This window comes from Prionailurus viverrinus, chromosome D3 (genome assembly GCF_022837055.1).
Source record: "Prionailurus viverrinus isolate Anna chromosome D3, UM_Priviv_1.0, whole genome shotgun sequence".
Classification (NCBI taxonomy): Eukaryota; Metazoa; Chordata; class Mammalia; order Carnivora; family Felidae; genus Prionailurus; species Prionailurus viverrinus.
In genome coordinates, this window is record NC_062572.1 from 43,245,361 (window position 1) to 43,266,589 (window position 21,229).

At 35.1% G+C, this 21,229-nt stretch overlaps 1 long non-coding RNA gene across 1 annotated transcript in view; it reads left to right on the top strand.

Moving 5' to 3' along the window:
* LOC125149440 (uncharacterized) overlaps positions 1-19,121 on the top strand; it is a 179,041-nt gene extending 159,920 nt beyond the window's left edge. The window contains exon 4 of the long non-coding RNA XR_007145914.1: positions 19,032-19,121. This is a non-coding gene — a long non-coding RNA (uncharacterized LOC125149440). The remainder of the gene's footprint in view (positions 1-19,031) is intronic.
* Positions 19,122-21,229: the final 2,108 nt, after the last annotated feature.

Below are 21,229 nucleotides of genomic sequence, written 5' to 3' on the forward strand. Positions count from 1 at the left end.
TTAGAGAATTGTAAGTCAAAGACAGACAGTGTAATCTCTAGGGTAGCCACTAAATGAAAAATAAAGCAGTGTGGGTAATTTGCCTTTGCCCTGGTCCCTTCCTTGGAAGAAGGAATGACAATCTGTTGGTGATCTCACATGGGGAGCTGTCTGATAAATCACTGGATTTTTAGTAATTCATTCAAGATCAAAATAATCATTATTAGACAGCCTTGAAAGACATAATTGGTGAATCCAGAATATAAACTTTAAAGAACACTGAGATGAGCTAGACCTGGGAGGAGAGAACCTGGATTTGACATTCATTATAAGACTTTGCGTTTGTAGGATAACATGGTATGGCAGGCATAGCTAGTTGCATATGTAATGTACATTTTTTCATTTTTATGTATTTTATACAACTAGGATGCACATAGTTCAAAATATTCACTTTTCCAGTTTCCTTCACTTGAAGGTGGTCAGTTCTGACCTTCAGATTTAAAACAAAACTCTACCTAGGAATTTTGAGAAAGTTTCTTCCTGATATCCATGTTACCTCTTCCTCCTTCTTCCAAACCCCTCTCTTCAAGGCTGGGTTGGCCATCTTGAGAGTAGCAGCCATCTTGAGATCATGAGACATGCTAAGGATGTCAGAACAGAAAAACAAAGGGAGCCTGAGTCTTTATTGATACCTTTGAGCAGTTAGCTGTAGAAGACATAAACTAATTGCTTGAAGGATTGTTTTTTTTGTTTGTTTGTTTTGTTTTTGTTTTTAATTTGAGCACAGTTGACACAATGGTACATTAGTTTCAGGTGTACAGCTTCAGGTGACTTGACATTTTATACATTATGCTATGTTTACTACAAGTATAGCTATCCTCTGTCCCATTACATCACCATTACAATATCACTGACTGTATTCCTTATGCTGTATCTTTTGTTCCTGTGACTTAGAAACTCCGTAACTGGAGACCTGTATCTTCTCCCCTTCACCTGTTTTGCCCAGCTGCCCCCATTCCCTCTGGCAACCATTAGTTTGTTCTCTGTACTTTTAGTTCTGATTCTGTTTTTTATTCATTCATTTTTTTTAGATTCCATTTATAAGTGGAATCATACACCATTTGTCTTTCTCAGTCTGATTTGTTTCACTTAGCATAATAACCTCTAGGTCCATCCATGTTACCTCAAATGACACAATCTCATCTTTTGTGATAGCTGTGTAATATTCCATAGTATATATATACCATATATTCCCTATCTGTTTGTCTATTGTTGGACATTTAGTTTGCTTCCATGCCTTGGATATTGTAAATAATGCTGAAATAAACATGGGGTGCATGTATCTTTTCAAGTTAGTATTTTCATTTTCCGTAGGTAAATACCCAATACTGGAATAACTGGATCATATGATATTTCCATTTTTAATTTTTTTAGGAACCTTCATGTTGTATTCCACAGTGGCTGCACCAGTTTGCATTCTTACCGATACTGCTTGAGAGTTCCTTTTTCTCTATATCCTTGCCAATACTTATTTCTTTTCTTTTTGATTTTGGCCATTCTGAGAGGTGTGAGGTGACATCTGATTGTGTTTGTGATTTCATTTCCCTGATGATTAGCAATGTTGAGCATTTTTTTCATTTGCCTGTTGGTCATCTGTATGTCTTCTTTGGAAAAATGTCCATTCAGATCCCCTGCCCATTTTTTAGTTGGACTGTTTTTTTTGGTGTTGATTTCAATAAGTTCTTTATATATTTTGGATATTAACCCCTTATTATATATATAATTTGCAAATATCTTCTCCCATTCAGTAGTTTGTGTTCTTGTTTTGTTGATGGTTTCATTTGCTGTGCAGAAACTTTTTATTTTGATGTAGTACCAGTAGTTTATTTTGGCTTTTGTTTCCCTTATCTTAGGAGACATATCTAGAAAAAATGTTGCTATGGCTGGATGGCAGAGAAATTACTGCCTGTGTTATCTTCTATAATTTTTATGGTTTCAGGTCTGTTTAGGTCTTCAATCCATTTCAAATTTATTTTTGTATATGGTGTTAGAAAGTAGTCCAGTTTCACTCTTTTACATGTAGCTGTTCAGTTTTCCCAATGACATTTATTGAAAAGACTTTCTTATTGTATATTCTTGTCTCCTTTGTCATAGATTTATTGACTTTGTATAAATGTAGATTTATTTCTGGGGTCTCTATTCTGTTCCATCAATCTATGTGTCTATTTTTATGCCAATACTATACTGTTTTGATGATTACAGCTTTGTAGTATATCCTTAAATCTGGAATTGTGACACTTCCTGCTTTATCCTTCTTTCTCAGGATTGCTTTGGCTATTTTGGGTCTTCTGTGGTTCCATACAAATTTTTGTATTATTTGTTCTCGTTATGTGAAAAATGCTGTTGGCATTTTGATAGGGATTGCATCGAATCTGTAGATGCTTTGGGTAATATGGACATGTTGACAATATTTACTCCAATCCATGAGCATGAAATATCTTTCCATTTGTTTATGTCATCTTTAATTTCTTTCATCAGTGTTTTACAATTTTCAGAGTACAGGTCTTTTACTTCTTCAGTTAAGTTTATTCCTAGGTATTTTATTCTTTTTGGTGCAGTTGTAAATGGTGTTTTCTAAATTTCTCTTTCTGTGACTTTGTCATTGATGTATAGAAACACTGCTGATTTCTGGGTATTATTTTTGTATCCTGTCACTTTATTGAATTTATTACTTGTAGCAAATTTTTAGTGGAGCTTTGGGATTTTCTATGTATAGTATCATGTTGTCTGCAAATAGTGACAGTTTAACTTCTTCATTACCAACATGGATGCTTCTTATTTCTTTTTTTTTTTTTTTTTTATTTTTGGGACAGAGAGAGACAGAGCATGAACGGGGGAAGAGGCAGAGAAAGAGAGAGACACAGAATCGGAAACAGGATCCAAGCCATCAGCCCAGAGCCTGACGCGGGGCTCGAACTCGCGGACCGCGAGATAGTGACCTGGCTGAAGTCGGACGCTTAACCGACTGCGCCACCCAGGCGCCCCTCTTCTTATTTCTTTTTAATTGACTTATTGTTGTGGCTAAGATTTCAAGTACCATGTTGAACAAAGTGGTGAGAGTGGACATCCTTGTTTTGTTTCCAACGTTAGAGGGAAAGCTCTGTTTTTCACCATTGAGTATGATGTTTTTCATATTTGGCCATTATCATGTTGAGGTACTTTCCATCTAATTCCATTATGTTGAGTTTTTATGCTGAGTGGATGTTGAATCTTTTCAAATGCTTTTGCTGCATCTATTGAGGTGACCATATGATTTTTTTAATTTTCCATTTTGTTGACATGGTATATGACATTGATTGATTTGCAAATATTGAACCATCCTTGCATCCCAGGAATAAATCCTACCTGATCATGGTGAATGATCTTTTAATGTATTGTGTGTTATTTGATAAGATTTTGTTGAGGATTTTTGTATCTTTGTTCATCAGAAATATTGGCCTGTAGTTTTCCTTTTTTGTAGGGTCTTTGTCTGGTTTTGGTATCAGGGTAATGCTGGTCTTTCCTTTCTCTTCTATTTTTTGGAAAAGTTTGAGGAGGATAGGTGTTAAGCCTTCCTTAAATGTCTGATAGAATTCACTTGTGAATCCATTTGGCACTGGACTTTTATTTTTTGGTAGGTTTTGATTACCAATTCAATTTTTTTACTTATACTAAGTCTTTTCAGATTTTTTATTTCTCCCTGGTTTAGTTTTTGGAGATTGTATGTTTCTAGGAATTTATCTCTTTCTTCAATGTTGGCCAGTTTGTTGGCATATAATTTTTTATTGTATTCTTTTATAATCCTTTGCATTTCTATTGTGTCAGTTATTACTTCTTCCTTGTTTATGATTTTACTTGTTTGAGTCCTATTTTTCTCTTGATGAGTCTGGCTAAGGGTGTGTCAATTTTGTTTATCTTTTTAAAGAACCAGCTCTTTGTTTCATTGATTTTTTGTTGTTGTTGTTTTCTTTGTTCATTTAGTCATTTATTACTTCTCTGACCTTTATCATTTTCTTTCTTATACTCAGCTTGGCTTTTGTTTGTTCTTTTTTAGTTCCTTTTGGGGTAAGGTGAGAATGTTTGATTTTTTTCTTTTTTCTTGGGATAAGCCTATATTTCTATATCTGTTCCTCTTAGAACTGCTTTTGCTGTGTCCCAAAGATTTTGGACCATTGTGTTTTCATTTTTATTTATGTCCATATATTATTTCATATCTTCTTTGATTCATTGACCCTTTGGTTGTTTAATATTATGTAGTTTAGTCTCCACGTGTTTGTGTTTTTCCCAGTTTTTTGGTTGTGATTTGTTTTTAGTTTCATACCATTTTTGGAAAAGATGCATGGTATTATTTCAATTTTCTTAAATTTGTTGAGGCTTGTTTTATGGCCTAACGTGATCTATTCTGGAGAACGTTCCATGTGCACTTTAAAAAAATGTATATTCTGTTGTTTTGGGATTGAATGTTCTGTTATGTTAATCTGGCCCAATATGCCATTCAAAGACATTGTTTTCTATATCTTTCTCTCTTCTTGTGGGACTTCTATAATGTAAATATTTGTTTGCTTAATGTTGTGCAAGAGATAGCTTAATTTATTTTTATTTTTAAAATTCCTTTTCTCTTTTTGCTGTTTAACTTTAGTGCTTTTCATTACCCTGTCTTGCAGATTGCTGATTTGTTCTTCTGCATCCTCTAATCTACTGGTGAGTCTCTCTAATGTGTTTTTTATTTCAGTTATTGTATTCTTCAACTCTTTTTTTTTAATATTTTCTATCTCTTTATTGAAGGTCTCACTCAGTTCTTGCATTTTTTTCTCAAGCCCAGTGAATATCTTTATCATTTCTTTAAATTCTTTATCAGGCATAATGCTTACCTCCTTTTCACTTAGTTCTTCTAGTGTTCTGTGTGTGTGTGTGTGTGTGTGTGTGTGTGTGTGTGTGTGTATGTTCTTTCTTTTGGAGCATATTCCTCTATCTTCCCATTTTGCTTGACTTTGTGTGTTTGTTTCTATGGATTAGGTGAAGCATCTACTTTTTCTAGACTTTAAGGAGGGGTTTTATGTATGTTGTTCCCTATGTAGACTTTGTGCTTAGTGACTTTTGCTGGCTGGCTGGAGCTGTGACTGTACATGCTACTCTTAAACCATGGTGTTTCTGTCTCTCCTGCTATTCTCTTGCCATTCTTTTTATCTCATGGTTGTTCAGTAGCTGTTCAGTCAGCCCTTATTTCTTCTTCAGGAGGAATTCTTCTATTAATAGATGTAATTCGGTGTGGTTCACAGAGGAAGTGAGTTCAGAGTCTTCCTACATCACCATTTTGAGTCCTGCATGAAGAGTTTTTATTATATGAGAAAAATACATCACTATTTATTTAACCCACTGTAGTCTAGTGTTGTGTTGCTTAATGTTAAATGCCTCATAATTCATGTACAAGTTTCCTTTATTAAGGCCAACTTTTTACCCTGACACCCAAGTCTGGTCTACTTTAGTTATCTCTTCTGGCACTTCTCTGCTCCTTCTAACTTTCTTCACTTTTTTGTGGCCCTCTTTGTTGAAGAACAAAAAGACACAGCTGTCCCTCTTCTTACAAATTATATCTATAATTACAGGTTTCCAATATTCATCCAATACTTTTCTGTTTCTGTATCTTGGCTCAGTCTTTCAAAATCTTAACCAATATTTAATTATTGCATACACAATGAAGAGTATTAAAATTGTTTTAATGTTTATTTTTTTTTTGAGAGAGAGAGAGACAGAGTGTGAATGGGGGACGGGCAGAGAGAGGAAGACACAGAATCTGAAGCAGGCTCTAGGCTATGAGCTGTCAGCACAGAGCCCAATGCAGGGCTCAAACCCACAAGCCATGAGATCATGACTTGAGCTGAAGTCAGACACTTAACTGACTCATCCACCCAGGAGTCCCAATGATTAGTATAAAAATCCCCAAAATGAAAATGGCCTTCATATCTGCTTTTTGGAGCAAGAAAGAAGTGGAAGTCTTTGGTAATGGTTTCTCACATTTCACATTAAAAGCTTCAAATTAATTCTACTAGATTAGATTATGATGGAATAGCAAATAAATCCCAATATGCCACCTATTTAGAATATAAAGGTTTAATTCTCTCCTAGGCTGCATGTCCATTTTGGGTTTGTTGGGGCCTCTGCTCTATATGATCGCTTAGCTCAGGCTGATGGAGATTGCTCTATGTAGATCATAGCAGCCGAAGTAGAGGAATGAGAATGCAGGACTCATGTACCATCACTTCTGTGCTTTGACTTGGAAATGACACATATCCTCACCTCTCTCAGGCCATTGGTCACAATTAGTCACATGACCCTACCAAACTACCAGGGCTGGGAACCTAGGATAGCAGAAAAATCTTTGGTGAGCCTTCTACAAGCTCCACCAAGCAGAATGAGCAGTGGAGGCATGAAAGAGGAAAAGAATGTGTCCTAGGTATCTGTGGAAAAGAGGAGAATCTGGCAAGTCAGTCAGTCTGTGTTGAGAGGTAACCTCAGTTTAGCTGTTGGTAATCCTAAGTGGTTCTCCAGTGTATGCCCACAGAGCTAATTACTGGAAATAAAGGCATAATGTTTATAGACCTAGGGCTCAGGTTGTCAGCAACAGAGATGACATTCAGCTCATACCAAGACTTAGCCAGAGGGCTGGGGCTTAGATGGAGCTAGTTGTTGCTCAGCAGTAAGGTTAATTCTTGTGCCTTAACTTCTCTCTGTGACTTTGCTTTCACAGGCAAGAATATGTCCAAATGTTGCAAAAATAGAACCTAAGAATAAAAGGGTCCTGAGAATGCTGAGAATAATCAGTGAATAATCTACCTTCTTCCTAGAACCATTATGTTCTACCTGGAACAATTATACTGAATGTAAAGTTTCCTGTTTCACATGAAATATTTCAACCATAACACTACATTGAAGTTTCAGTTTCAATTCTACATTGAACTTTCTTTATTTTAGAAACATATTATAGGATTTCATTTTATCCTTATAACCCACTCTATTTAGTAGGTAGCATTACACTCGTTTTACAGATGAAAAACTAGAGGCCCAAGGAGATTGTTCAAGTTTGAAAGGCTTAACTTTCTAGCTCACACATTTCAATCCAGGCCTGTCTATTTCCTTCATATTGAGAGAGTTTTCTTTTTTTAAAAAAATTTTTTTTTCAACGTTTATTTATTTTGGGGACAGAGAGAGACAGAGCATGAACGGCGGAGGGGCAGAGAGAGAGGGAGACACAGAATCGGAAACAGGCTCCAGGCTCTGAGCCATCAGCCCAGAGCCCGACACAGGGCTCAAACTCACAGACCGTGAGATTGTGACCTGGCTGAAGTCGGCCGCTTAACCGACTGCGCCACCCAGGCGCCCCTTGAGAGAGTTTTCAAATTAGGCTATAAATCCTCATGTCTCTTTATACTGGTGAGACAAAACACTTGACTTTTTCAGCTAATTTTAAAAATGAGTGATTGCTCACATATCTCTCATCGTGTGTGCCTTTTGGCCATCTTAGCCTTCAGCACGTTTTGCTGGCTAAGTGCTGGCTGGCAGTTGCAAAGTTCCCTGGGATCTTATCTTTAGGCGCGAAAATGATTATACCATTTGACAAATGCGATATCTGAACTTAGCACCCAGCAAAAATGAGTGTTCACAGTGGCAGGGCAATTTGAATATTACGTAGGTGTTCTTGTGGGTTGCAAACACTTTATTACTAGCACCAAAATACTAACATATATGCATGTAGTGGCGTAGAGATTGCAAAGCAGTTAAAAAATGGAAGCTTCCTCCATTGCTAACAAATCAAATGTAATGAGGAAAAGTTGACAAAATGAAAATGGAAATTACTTTCCCTGTAGCAAGTTAATAAATTGAAAGTTTTCTTTCTCCCTTATTTCTTTCTCAAACTTAATTTTATAGCAGTTTTACTCTGCATTAACAAAATACTCTTCACTTAATATGTAATTATTTCCACTGAAAATACTACTAGAAACTGGAATACTTTCTTTTATAATCATGATCCAAAGGAGATAGTAAAAAGCCAGATCCTATGTATTGAAACTTTATTCTTTTATTCTTACACTTTTATATGCCTCACTGTATCATGTAAGATGCTTTTAGTTACAAATAAGAGACGACAGAAAACAAACTAGCTTAAATTACTTGGAAATGCAATTCAGAGCTACAACAGTCTTCAGGTATAGTTTGATAAGGGCTTCAGTTCCATTTCTCTGCTTTAGTTTGTTCATTACTTTCTCCATGTGATGGCTTTACCCTCAGACTGACTTCCTTGCTGGTAGTAAAATGTCCTTACCTTACATGTACAAATCTGTAAAATTAAAAGCAAGAGAGAAATATTTTCTTTTTCCAACCATGGGACAGAAGATTTTGTGTTTCTCTCTATCCTGGGATAATGCATTATACTAATTAACCCAGTCCTGAATAATTTCTTGTCTTTGATCCTATCACTGTGATAAAGGGGACATATTTACCCCTAGAGGAAAGAGTAAAGTAAATAGCCCTTGAAACGTAGCTACAATTCAGATGAAGAGGGATGGCTTTCTAGAGCAACAGTCTGGGGTTTTCTGGGAAGAGAAAAGGAAGGAATAGACACTGCTTGCATAATGAATACATGACCATTACATCCACTGATGGTACTTTTTAAGGTCAAGAAATTTTCTTTCTACTGAGATAAAATACTGTCAGGAAACCTCTCATGTGGTAAATTCATTTCCAGAATAAAAGGCAAATGCCCATACACTTTATAAAATATTTGTCTGAGCTGAGGATAGTCAGGGCTTCTTTACCTATGTTGTATTAAATGTAAGCTATTGTTGTACCTGTGAAAAACAGAGGCAGACAGGGAGGAAGGCTCATTCCTGGTCATTACAGCATTCTGTAGCTTCTGATTTCAGCCCCCTTCTTGGGTCACACCTCTCAGAATGTCTTTAGTGGTTTCTGTTCAGGTCATCCACTCGTGAAATATTAGTAACAGCTCTTGTGATCACAACAGATCCTGTGATCTTCTGTTTCTTAGAGCAAGATTGCAACTGCTTTGGCTATTTGAATATTCTGAATGAACTGACTATTCATGTCTTGTGGCTTAGTTTCCACCTCTCTCTAGCTTTTATTGATGGCAATAACTTGGCTATCCAACAGTGATTAAATTCTAATACTGTATATGACGTTGAATATATATGTTCTTGTATAATATAGAAATATTTTGTGCCCTAATCCCTGGAGCCTGTGAATACTATGAGCTATCTTTCCTCTAATTGTTATGTTATATGGCATGGTTGACCTTTAGATAGAGAGATTATCTGGGTGAGCCAGATCTGATACACAAGCCCTTAAAAGCAGAAGTAAAGAGCTTTCTCTGGCTTATGGCAAGGAGGAAGGCAGAAAAATCAGAGAGATTTGAAGCATGATAGGATTTGACACACTGTGGCTGGCTTGAAGTTGGAGGGGGCCTCATGCAAGAAACATTGAGTGAGTGTAACAGTTATGAAGAGATTTCAGTCAGGCGGCAGGGAAGCAAAACCCTCAGTCCAACAACTGCAAGGAACTGAATTCTGCCAAAAACCTGAATGAGCCTGGAAGCAAATTCCTCCCTATAGCCTCCAGGTAACATCTTCATCCAACTAATATCTGGATTTTGGCCTTGTGATACCTGAGCAGAGAACCAGGCTAAGTATAGTCAGATATCTACCTACAGAACTGTAAACTCATAAGTGGATATTGATTTAAAGGTGTTAAGTATGTGGTAATATGTTATAAATCATATAGTTAGACTGAACCTTCAATGAGGACAAAAGCCATGAGTAACCTCATGATTTGAAAAAGTAAATGGAGCTTTCATTAAGGTGAGTTGTTTGGTTCCCATATATGGATTGACATATTCCAGAGGAGATGGTCAAATAACAGGAGGAGATAGTGCAAGTGAGAATGGGACTTAGTCATGGAGAATGGCCAGTCATGAGCAGGTAGACCACAGCATCTCTGGGCTTTGGTTTTAGAATATTCATCTTATTTTCTACATCTAATCCAAGGGCATTGTTCTTGTACCATCATATTTTTTCCTCTGATTTGAATTGTCCTCTAAATACAAAGGGTCTGTTATTTTCCCTTCCAGTTATTTCCCCCATAGAGTTCCTGGCCCAGTATACATGAGTGGTGTTGATCCATTTTAGCTTCACTTCCCAGCTTAAGGTAACTACGATCCCAACAAATCATTCCAATAGCCTCCCTTTAAGGTTGAATCTAACACTTTTTATAACACTTTATTTTTATCCCATTTCACACTCTATTAGAACAGTCCAACCCCTCAAGAATATTATTTTAATGCAAGCTCTCAGAAAGTCCTGACATTTGTAGTTTTATTTTATTAGTAAGTTAACCATCTTGATTAATTTACTCTAAACACACCAAAATATTTCTTACTAGGCATTTGGGAGAAATGGGAGCTAAAAGTAAAACCTTGAAATTAGACATGCTAACTATGCCAGCATACATCATAATGCTGAAGCTGCCATGATAAAAGAATAGAGATAGGGCACTTTGCATTTACTTCTTAGAACTCTGAGTTTAAGGATCCTTGCATTTCATTATTTCATTTTTGTGTATTCTTATTCTTCTACTTTGAGCTTTAAGCTTATCTCCCACAAGGACACTAGAATTTCTTTCCAACTTATTATTGGAAATTTACATTCTTGTCTCCATCTTCAAAACTGAACGTATTAGTGGATCTATTATAAGGATATAGACAGTCACAGGTAAGTATCTTTTGGGAGTTCGTTATGCATGCAGGGGTAGTTTACATTAATTGTGGTTTGAGGAATAAAATATAATGGACAGAAATTTCCTTTCATACCAGTCATGTGGAGACTGGTAGAGACTGGTACCAGACTTTCTTTTCTTTTCTTTTCTTTTCTTTTTTTACCTTTATTTAACTATTGAGGAAAGTGAAGCACAAATACCTTACAGAACTTACCCAAAACTCACTATTAGGACTCAGATCTGGGCAATCTGATTTTGACATGTTCTGAGAGCTAAGGTTTGAAATGATTCTGCCATTTTAAGTAGGCAGAGGGGAGGGCCTCTGTGGCAATAAATGTGGCCGTCTGTGGCAATAAAAAGCTGTCTGTGGCAATAAATGTCTTCTCTGTCTAAACAAATCCTACCTTGTTTGAATGTAATTAACAACAAAAACAAAGAAAACAACTTAGAGAATATGAAAAAGGAACGACAAAAACAATGTAACAAAAGCTAATGGGGGTAGCATCTGGAAAACTCAAGCAAATATTCCTTAAGAGGATCTAATGAAGGATTAAAGAAGCATTTCAGAAGACTGGTATCCTTCACAACATGAAATAAGTTATGAAAATGGAACAGAAAGCCAAAGACATGAAATGGACTGGTATAAAAAATATTAAAAATGAGATACATGAAATAAAAAGTACCAAAATGAAAATTCAGATGCCAAACCAGAATTGAACCCTTATTTCAGTCAGTTAGGAGCCTAATTGTTCCTGTAAAAAATTGAATTAATGATATGGAGGTTAAGTTGACCATTTTTCACAGGATTCACAGTGCTACGATGGAATCACTTCTCTTATCTAAATACCATTCTCAAGCATTTCTTTCAGTATATATGGCAGGATTTCAGAGAAGTAGATTTGGAACACTGTAGCCAGGGAATGGGAGAGGAGGTCAGTAGGGGAGAGCTGAATCCCAGAGGTATTAACAAAAACACTTGAGAAGACCACATTCTAAGACCCAGGCCCACTAGAAAACAGAGACATAATCAGAAGATAAAAAGCTGCACTTCTCTCCCACCCACCACCACACAAACAAGCCTCTACTATTAAAACAGTGGGTTATAGCTGAAAGACACAGACTCAGAGGAAAAGAACAAAGGAAGTCCCACAGCTAATAGAGGAAGGAAAAAACGAGTTCATTAGAGGATTTTCAGGCCTCTGATGTTCATAGCCATAACAAACCTCAGACACAACCCAACTCCTGGCCAGATTAACTAAATCTTTACACAAAAGGCTGATGTAAACGTGGTACATATTAAAGATACAACATGTTCAATTTTCAACAAAACAGTTAGAAAAAAAATGCCCAAGAGAAGAAAAAAATACTATCTGATGAGACAAAAAAGTTATCAGAATCAGATCCAGATATGACATAGGTGTTGGGATTATCAGCAAAGAACTTAAAATAATGATGGCTAGTATGCTAAGGATTTTAATGGGAAAAATAGACAATTTTTAAAACCAAATGGGTATGGTGCACAGAGGGATGGAAATTATAACAACTGAAATTCTAGATATCAAAACCCAGTTACAGAAATGAAGAATGCCTTTAACGGCTCATCAGTAGACTGATACCACAAAAACTCTCATAGAATCAGTTTTAAAGGTAGAGGTTGATAACACATTCATGATGACCTGTTCATACCACACAAGAATTATGAGACAGTTTCATCATATTTGTCTCTACACATTTTCAAAGTCCCTCTTAATAGGTGATGTTTTATTTCCAGGAATTAAGAAGAAATAAACAACAGCAGCAGCAACAAAACCAACTATGGGTTTTAGCAAATGGCTAATGCAAGCCAAACTAATAATTTTATGATACTCAAAAATTTTGCTCTCAGTTCTAAATGTGATAAAGAGATAAAGATATGCATGGGTTATTAATTTTTTTTTCTGTCTCCATGCTGTCATAATTGTGCACTATTCAAATAATTTAAAAGGTTGGTATGTCAAGAAGTCTTGGATTCAAAATCTGATTGGGTAACATCCAGCTGCTAAAGAGGTATGGGTCTCTGCTGCTCTCTTTAGCCATCCAGGACAACATCCTGGATTGCACAGGCAGCAGAATCCAGAAACTGTCTCTCCTTGAATTTCTTCAGGTTTTGACATCTTTCATCAGGAACCAATTCTTCTGTGTTCAGAATATATCCCTTCTTACCATGGGCAAATCATATGGAGTTTGGTTTATTTCCTTGATTTTGACTCAGCTAATATTTAAAAAAATTTTTTTTAATGTTTATTTATTTTTGACAGAGAGAGAGCGCGCGCGCGCACACACATGAGCGGGGGAGGGGCAGAGAGAGAGGGAGACAGAATCCAAAGCAGGCTCCAGGCTCTGAGCTGTCAGCACAGAGCCCAATGCAGGGCTTGAACTCATGGACTGTGAGATCATGACCTGAGCTGAAGTCGGACGCTCACCCGACTGAGCCACCCAGGTGCCCCCGCAACTAATATTTTGATGGAAAATCAAGTCAGAGAGAAAACTTGGGTCCCAAATATTGATACTACAAATTTGTTAATTTTTTTTCTCTCCTAATAGAGTTGAGTAGGTAGACTGCTATGCTCATTGTAGCCAAAATTTAAGATACAAGTTCAGAACCATATAGGATAGATCAAAAATCTTTCTCTAAAAATATTAAACTGTGCACTTTCAAAAGGAATAATATTGTCCTCAAAGTGGTAAAAATTTGGTTTTGGGAAAAGGCAAAAAAAATCTTGCTCTTTTTATGTATAAACTCAGGAATACATACAGTACATAAATATATATACAGCATATTTCTGGTATTAAAATTTTTGGAGGGGAGTTATGATTAAGGGGAAGGTCTAAAAATGTTCCTTGGAGGGTCAATAATGAAAGAAGGCAAAAGTGTCTCAAACCAGTGACTTTTCTTCCTCCCCTACTCCCAGCTTATCTATAATACAGTCTGTGCCTACATGTGTACACACCCAGATATTTGAAAAAATTTTAAAAATGACCAATCATCTTGTATTTTACTTTAAAAATATCAAATGGTTTCAGGAGATTGAGAAAGACAAGCCACAAATTAGAGAAAATATTTGCAGAAGACGTAGATGATAAAGGACTGTTATTCAAAATATACAAGAACTCTTAAAATTCAACAGTAAGAAACAAACATCCTTATTTAAAAATGGACAGAAGACCTGAACAGGCACCTCACTAAAGAAGATATATAGATGGCAAATAGCACATGAAAAGATGGTCCATATCATGTCATTAGGGGATTACCAATTAAAACAACAGGGAAATACAACAGCAATCTTATCAGAATGGCTAAAATTCAAGACACTGACACTACCAAAGGCCGGTGAGGATATGGAACAGTGGGAATCCCTATTCAATGCTGGTGGGAATGCATAATGACACAGTCACTTTGGAAGATAGTTGGGCAGTTTTGTACAAAACTAGTCATATTTTTACCACATGATTCAGCACTCATATTCCTTGGTATCTACCCAAATGAGTTGAAACTTACGGCCACAGAAAAATTCATACATGAATGTTTATAATTTCTTTAATTGTTTAATAATGGCTTTATTCATAATGGCCAACACTTGGAACAACCATGATGTCATTTGGTAGGTGAAGGATACACTGTGGTACATTCAGACAATAGAATATTATTTCACACTAAAATGAAATAATCAAGTTATGACAAAGACATGAGGAGCATTAAATAAATATTATGAAGTGAAAGAAGTCAGTGTTAAAAGGCAACATGCTATGTGATTCCAACTATACAACTTTCTGAAAAAAAAACAAAACTATGGAGATAGTAAAAATATTAGTGATTGCCTAGGTTAGTAGAGAAAGAGAGATGAATAGGTACAACACAGAAGAATTTTTTAAGCCAGTGAAACTATTCTGTTTATACAGAATAGTTTCTATACTATACTATACTATACTATACTATACTATACTATACTATACTATAATACTATATAGAGATGTGTGGAAAATCTGTACCTTCCTCTAAATTTTGCTATAAACCGAAAACTTTAAGAAATAAAGTCTATTAAAACAAAACAAGACAAAAACAAAACAGAATAATACCAAATATCCAGATATTTGACTACATTGTGTAAAATAGGTGAATGGCTGGCTGAAATTTTATTCTGGGTATTTTAACATGGTGCATCAGAATTCTGTCTCTGTAACTTCATTGCTTGACTTATTTCAGAGTGTGAGTATTTGAGCACACTGGCTCTGTTCTTGTGACTCCTGCTGGGTGTATTCAATACATCACCTTATAGTTTGTAGCTTTTATTCACATTGCTTCCTATTTCTTGGAGAAAAGATGTTATGTTTAGGGTTATACCCAGTTATAATTGATACTTAAAAGTAGTTGCTTCACTTCCAATTAAATATTATTCCAACAAAGCAATGTTGAGAAATGACAAAGCTGGAGACATCACACACCCTGATTTCAAAGTATACTACAAAGCTGTAATAATTAAGACAATGTGGTATTGACATAAAAACAGCCCCATATCAGTGGGACAGAAGAGTGAGCCCAGAAACAAACCCATGCATATATAAACAATGAATTTACAACAAAGGACCCAACAATATACAATAGAGAAAGGACAATCTTTTCAATAACTGATGTTAGGAAAATTGGACAGCCATATGCAAAAGAAAGAAACCAGACCACTATTTATATTATACACAAAAATTAACTCAAAATGGATTAAAGGCTTGAATGTAAACCTGAAACCATAACACTCTTAAAGAAAATAGGAAGTAAACTCCTTCATATAATCTTGGTGATGATTTTTTTAATAAGACACCCAAAGCAGAAGAAACAAAAGCAAAAATGGACAAGTAAAACTACATCAGACTAAAAAGTAAAGGAAACCATCACAGCAAAGGAAACTATTCACAAGATGAAAAGGCAAACTACTGAATGGAGAAAATATTTGCAAATCATGTCTTATAAGGGCCAACATTCAAAATATATGAAGAACTCATGCAATTCAGGAGCAAAAAAAATCTGATTAAAAATTGGGTGGAAGACCTGAATAGAAATTTTTCCAAAGAAGATATATAGATGTTCAACAGGTACATGAAAAGATACTCTGTATCATTAATCATCAGGGAAATGTAAATCAAAACCACAATGAGATATAATCTCACACCTGTTAGAATGGCTATCATCAAAAAAGAAGACTAGAATAACAAGTGTTGGTGAGGATGTGGAGAAAAGGGAACCCTTGTACACTTTTGGTGAATGTAAATTGGTGGGGCCACTGTAGAAAACAATATGGAGATTTCTCAAAAAATTAAATATAGAACTACCATATTATCCAGCAATTCCACTTTTAGGTATTTATCAGAAGAAAACAAAAACACTAGTTCAAAAAGATATATGCACCCCCATATTAATTGCAGCATTATTTACAATAGCTAAGGTATGGATATTACATAAGTGCCCATTGACACAAGATTGGATAAAGAAATTGTGATATGGAATATTATTCAGCCAGAGAAAAGAATGAACTCTTGCCATTTGCAACAACACGGATGGACCCTGAGGTTGTTAGGTAAGTTAAATAAGTCAGACAGACAAAGACAAATACCACATGATCTCTCTTACACGTGGAATCTGAAAATAAAAATAAAAATAATTAAAATTAATGAAATTAGTGAAAATAAAAAAATAAAAAATAAAAATTTATAGATACAGAGAACAGGTTGATGGTTGCCAGAGGAGTGAGGGGTGATGGGTGAACTGTTTTTGTTTGTTTGTTTGTTTGTTTGTTTGTTTGTTTTAGTTTAAATAAGTGGAATTTTTTGAAAAGGAGAGAAAGTGGAAAGAAAGAATGAGCAAAAACGAGAAGCTATCTGTATATTTTAACACTGATTTCAGTGTTTCAGCTTTTCCTCTCTCTTCTTTTCCTTTAGTCAGAGCAGGCAATATAATAGTACAATGTTTTAAGAAGGTGATTTTCCATGATTGCATTTTCTAGGCATTTCTATATTTTGGGATAATTCTATCTCAAAACACATATCTCAGGAGCAGCAGAACTAGTACATTGTATTAAAGAGAAAAGGACCTCTGTTTTTACTAATTTATTGCTGTGTGACAAATTACCTCAGAACAGTGACTTAAGGCAACCATTTATTTTACTAATGCTTTGTGGATTAGGAATTTGGAAAGTACTCGACCATATAGTTAGTCTCAAATCCAGATGGCATTAACTGTGGTGGTTGGAACTACCTGTTCAAAATGGCTTCTCCACTCGTGTTTGGTCTTAGCTTCTTTCTTTCTCTCTACATCGCATCTTATCTTCCACACTTTAAGTGGCTTGACCTTGACATAGCTTTTTCATGGTTTTTGGATTTCTCTTTTTTTTAAATGTTTTTTATGCATTTATTTTTGAGAGAGAACAAGTGGGAGAGGGGCAGAGAGAGCGACAGAGAGGGAGACACAGAATCTGAAGCAGGTACCAGGCTCCCAGCTTTGAGCACAGAGCCCCACACGGGGCTTGAACCCACAAACTGTGATATCATGACCTAAGCTGAACTCAGGTGCTTAATCAACTGAGCCACTCAGGCACCCCATGGTTGTTGGATTTCTTAATTGGCTGGCTTCTTCTAGTATGAGTGTCACCAGAGCAAGTGTTTCAAGGGACTCAAAAGGAAGCTGCAAGACTTCTTATGACTTGGCCTTAGAAGTTCCAGAACATTTATTTTGCTGTGTTCTATTGGTCAAAATATTTACCAATATCAGGATAGGTGGAAAAATAGACTGCACCTCTTAAGGGAGGAGGGAGAGATAACACACACACACACACACACACACACACACACCCCGCACACGCACACGCACACACACACACCCAAGGACAACAAAAATTGATGGCAGCAATCTTGCAGATATATGACAACAATTATTTTCTATACAATTTGTCACTTATAATTAAAGTAAGGGGGAGTCTGATTAAAAGTTATTATTATATTCAACATGAATGATAATATGAATCCCAAAATCATGACATATCTAGGATACAGATAACATGAGGTTATCAGATTTTTCATGGGGTTTCAACTATGAAATAGCTCTGTTACCTTAAGCTTTTGAAGGCTGTAAATTCCTAAGCTGGTATCAATTCAAGGTGAATATTTGTTTGAAAATCAAATTAATTTTATTGTTAGTCTCAAAGACATCAAGGGACCCAAGGTCAAGCAATTCTGGACTGTCGATTTTCCAGGACACACATATTACCCAGAGTAAATTATATAAGGATAGTTTGTTAAATGCTCATTAAATTATGCATAAGTAACTCCTATTTAATAAAAGAGTTCATATCTAGGCATAATAATCCCATCATTTAGTTAAGGATCTGATACCATAAAAATGATTTTCTTTAGAGCAAAATAATCCTGTTTCTCTATGTTCACAGCAAAAGCATCAGTATCAATTACAACATAACCTAGCAATTGAAAACAGGATACTTATTGTTCTCTTGGGTTTTAAAATAAACCAACTGATGTTTATGTAGCCTTGGTCCATCAAAAACAACAAAGGCTATCTGGGGGTGGGGATGAATGGTTGAATGGTAAATATGTTCCAGATATATACAGGAAGTTCAGTTTTTATCATGTGCAGGCCTGTGTAAAATCATCTGAACCTTTATTTTATGTGCATCCTGCTGTGTACCTCAATTCCTAGTGGTATTATGCCAACCCTATAAAACACTCATCTGCTCCAAGTTACTACTAACAGGGAATCTCTACTTTAAAAAAACCAACAGAAAAAACCCCACCAAAACCAAAAACGCTGATTATCCCCAAAGAAAGCTATTTTAGTATTTGAGAAACTGATTTACTTATTGATCATGGAAAGATTCAGGAAGACTAATGAATACAGATGAACTTCCTTTTAGCACTGAAAGTTTACATTTCATTAAAAAAATATTTCAATACTATATCTAAAAAAGATAGTGTGATATAATGCAGAGAATCAGAACTAAAGAATATAAATGCTGAAATTTAGTTCTGGTTGCTCACCTTTACTAATTCTATGGTTTTGGTCAAATACTACAGCCTTTAAAGTTATCAGCATTATCATTTATGAGTGAAATATTACCTGCTGTTTATTTTTCTCTTTCTGTCCCAATATTTGTGAGCAGAAAAAAGATGACAAATATTATATTTTTTGCCAGGTGTAATAGGAATACCTCACAAGGAGAAAATTACCTTTGTTGGGAAGATGACTTGATGAATTCATCTGAAATGGCCGTATGCTGGGGTCACAGCTTTTGAGAAAGTCTTGAAATAGTTGGTAAGATAGTAGGAGATTGCATGGTATTTGATGGGCTCCTACACTTACACTTTTTCACAATCATGAGTGTGAATAAGAGTGAAAATTACTAAAATTTAAGATTTTTATCTAAGTGTATTTATTTATTTGTTTGGTAGAGAACAGAGAAGATTTGGTTTGCTGTACAAGTTGCTATGGGCAAAATCAAGATAGCATATGTACACGGAAGTCAAAGAGATGATGAGAAACCAAGTTCTAGGGGGCTTGCAGAAAGTATATACAAATATATCATATCTGTGGTATTACAATTTGATGAGGATTATGATTAGCAGAATTCCAATACCTTTAGTATATGTGCATTGGTTTTTATGCATATATGTGTGTATTTTAATATAACTCTGCTCTAATTCCTAGGAATCTTGAAAAACAAATAGCATATGCGCATAGCCTAAAATATCATTTATTTCTTTAACTGATACTTCTTGGTTAATCTACTGACATAAAGGGTTTATATATCCTCTAGTTCTTGGATTACTTAGTATTAACTTGGGACGTTTGGGGCAATTATTTCAAATGAGAAAAAATATTCTACTTCAGTCTGGCATGCCCAATAATTAATTTTCTAAGAATCTTTAGAACTTCATATTAATACTTTTGGAAGCTGGTGATAGCTTGATGCATGTCCTTAGAATTCTTCATGAATTTTGACTTTTGTGATGTGGAAAGAGAATGGAAAAGAAATCAACCAGATTGAATAGGAATTCATGGTTCTGGTTTGATCTAGTTATGTAAGCAGATGAAGCCGCACACACAAAAATATATTCTCAAAAACTAGGAAAGTATACTCTGGTATAGTTTAGTGCAATGTTTGTTGGCCTTGAGGAGAGGTGGAAACTGCTTAATATACAAGCAATAGCTCATCTTGATAATTTTTCTTTCTGTAAGTTATTTCATAAGATAACACAAAGATGAGGTCAAAGAAGTTGAGACTGGTATATTACAGATATAAAGGAGACAAAGCAAATTACTTCTTTTAGACAAATACACAAGCCAGATGAATAGGGAATAACAGTTAAGTTACCTTTGTTTTTTTGAAATCATGCTCTTTTTTTCTCCCAGTGGGGAAAAATTTGACTGTAGAAATATTAATTACATACCGTCTCTCTTTAGTGCACATAAAACTTTATACTCTCATTCTTACTGTTTTATAACAAACATATTCTAAGCTGAATAGAGCTGTATCTTTAGATTGATCTTCACACTATCCAAACAACCTGTTTCAAACTAATAACGTTAGCAGATAAGTTGTTTAAAACTTTCTGATAACTGCAGAACTAACAGAAATAGGCTTCTGAGACTTTAGTAACTGTAAAGATAAATTTAACTTGAATGGAATTTTTCTAGGACTCTTCATCTGAAGAATGTACACACCCAGTTTTAGGTTAATAAGAATAGTAACAAGTAATTATAACAGTGGAGGACAAAACTTTTTGCATTTAGTAATCAAAGGACAAGTATTGGTAACACTGAAGATATGCAATCTTATGTAGGGGCAATTAAGATTCATGACTTATTTAAACTGAAGTTGGGGATGTGCATTCCTATTTTACACATGAAGGCAAGGAAATGTTTATCATACTGTTTGAAATAGCAAAAATTTGTGTAAATGTTATTAAATTCTCAAAAGGAGGGAGAATGGGTAAATACTTTTGATATATTCATAAAATAGATGTTCTTCTCAAAAAGGATATAATGAATGCTATATATGTAAACATGACGACATTCCAAACTATAATGTTAGGCCCACAGATATTTTTTTTAGGCCACAAATATTTTTAAAACAAATATAGATTACATATTTATGTAAGATAAATTTATTTATATTTTAAAACAAAAATTTATATAAATTTTAAAACTTAACAGTAGTGTATGTAGTTGAATGGATATGTTTGTTTTATTGTTTTTATGTAGTAAAATTGTTAAAATATGCATTGAAATTAAACTCACCATGGTCAAGGTGGTGACGGCCCTGGGATTGTATACGGGGGTTCAGGGGATTTTTCTTTTCTTTTTATTTTTTATTAATTAATTAATTTTTTT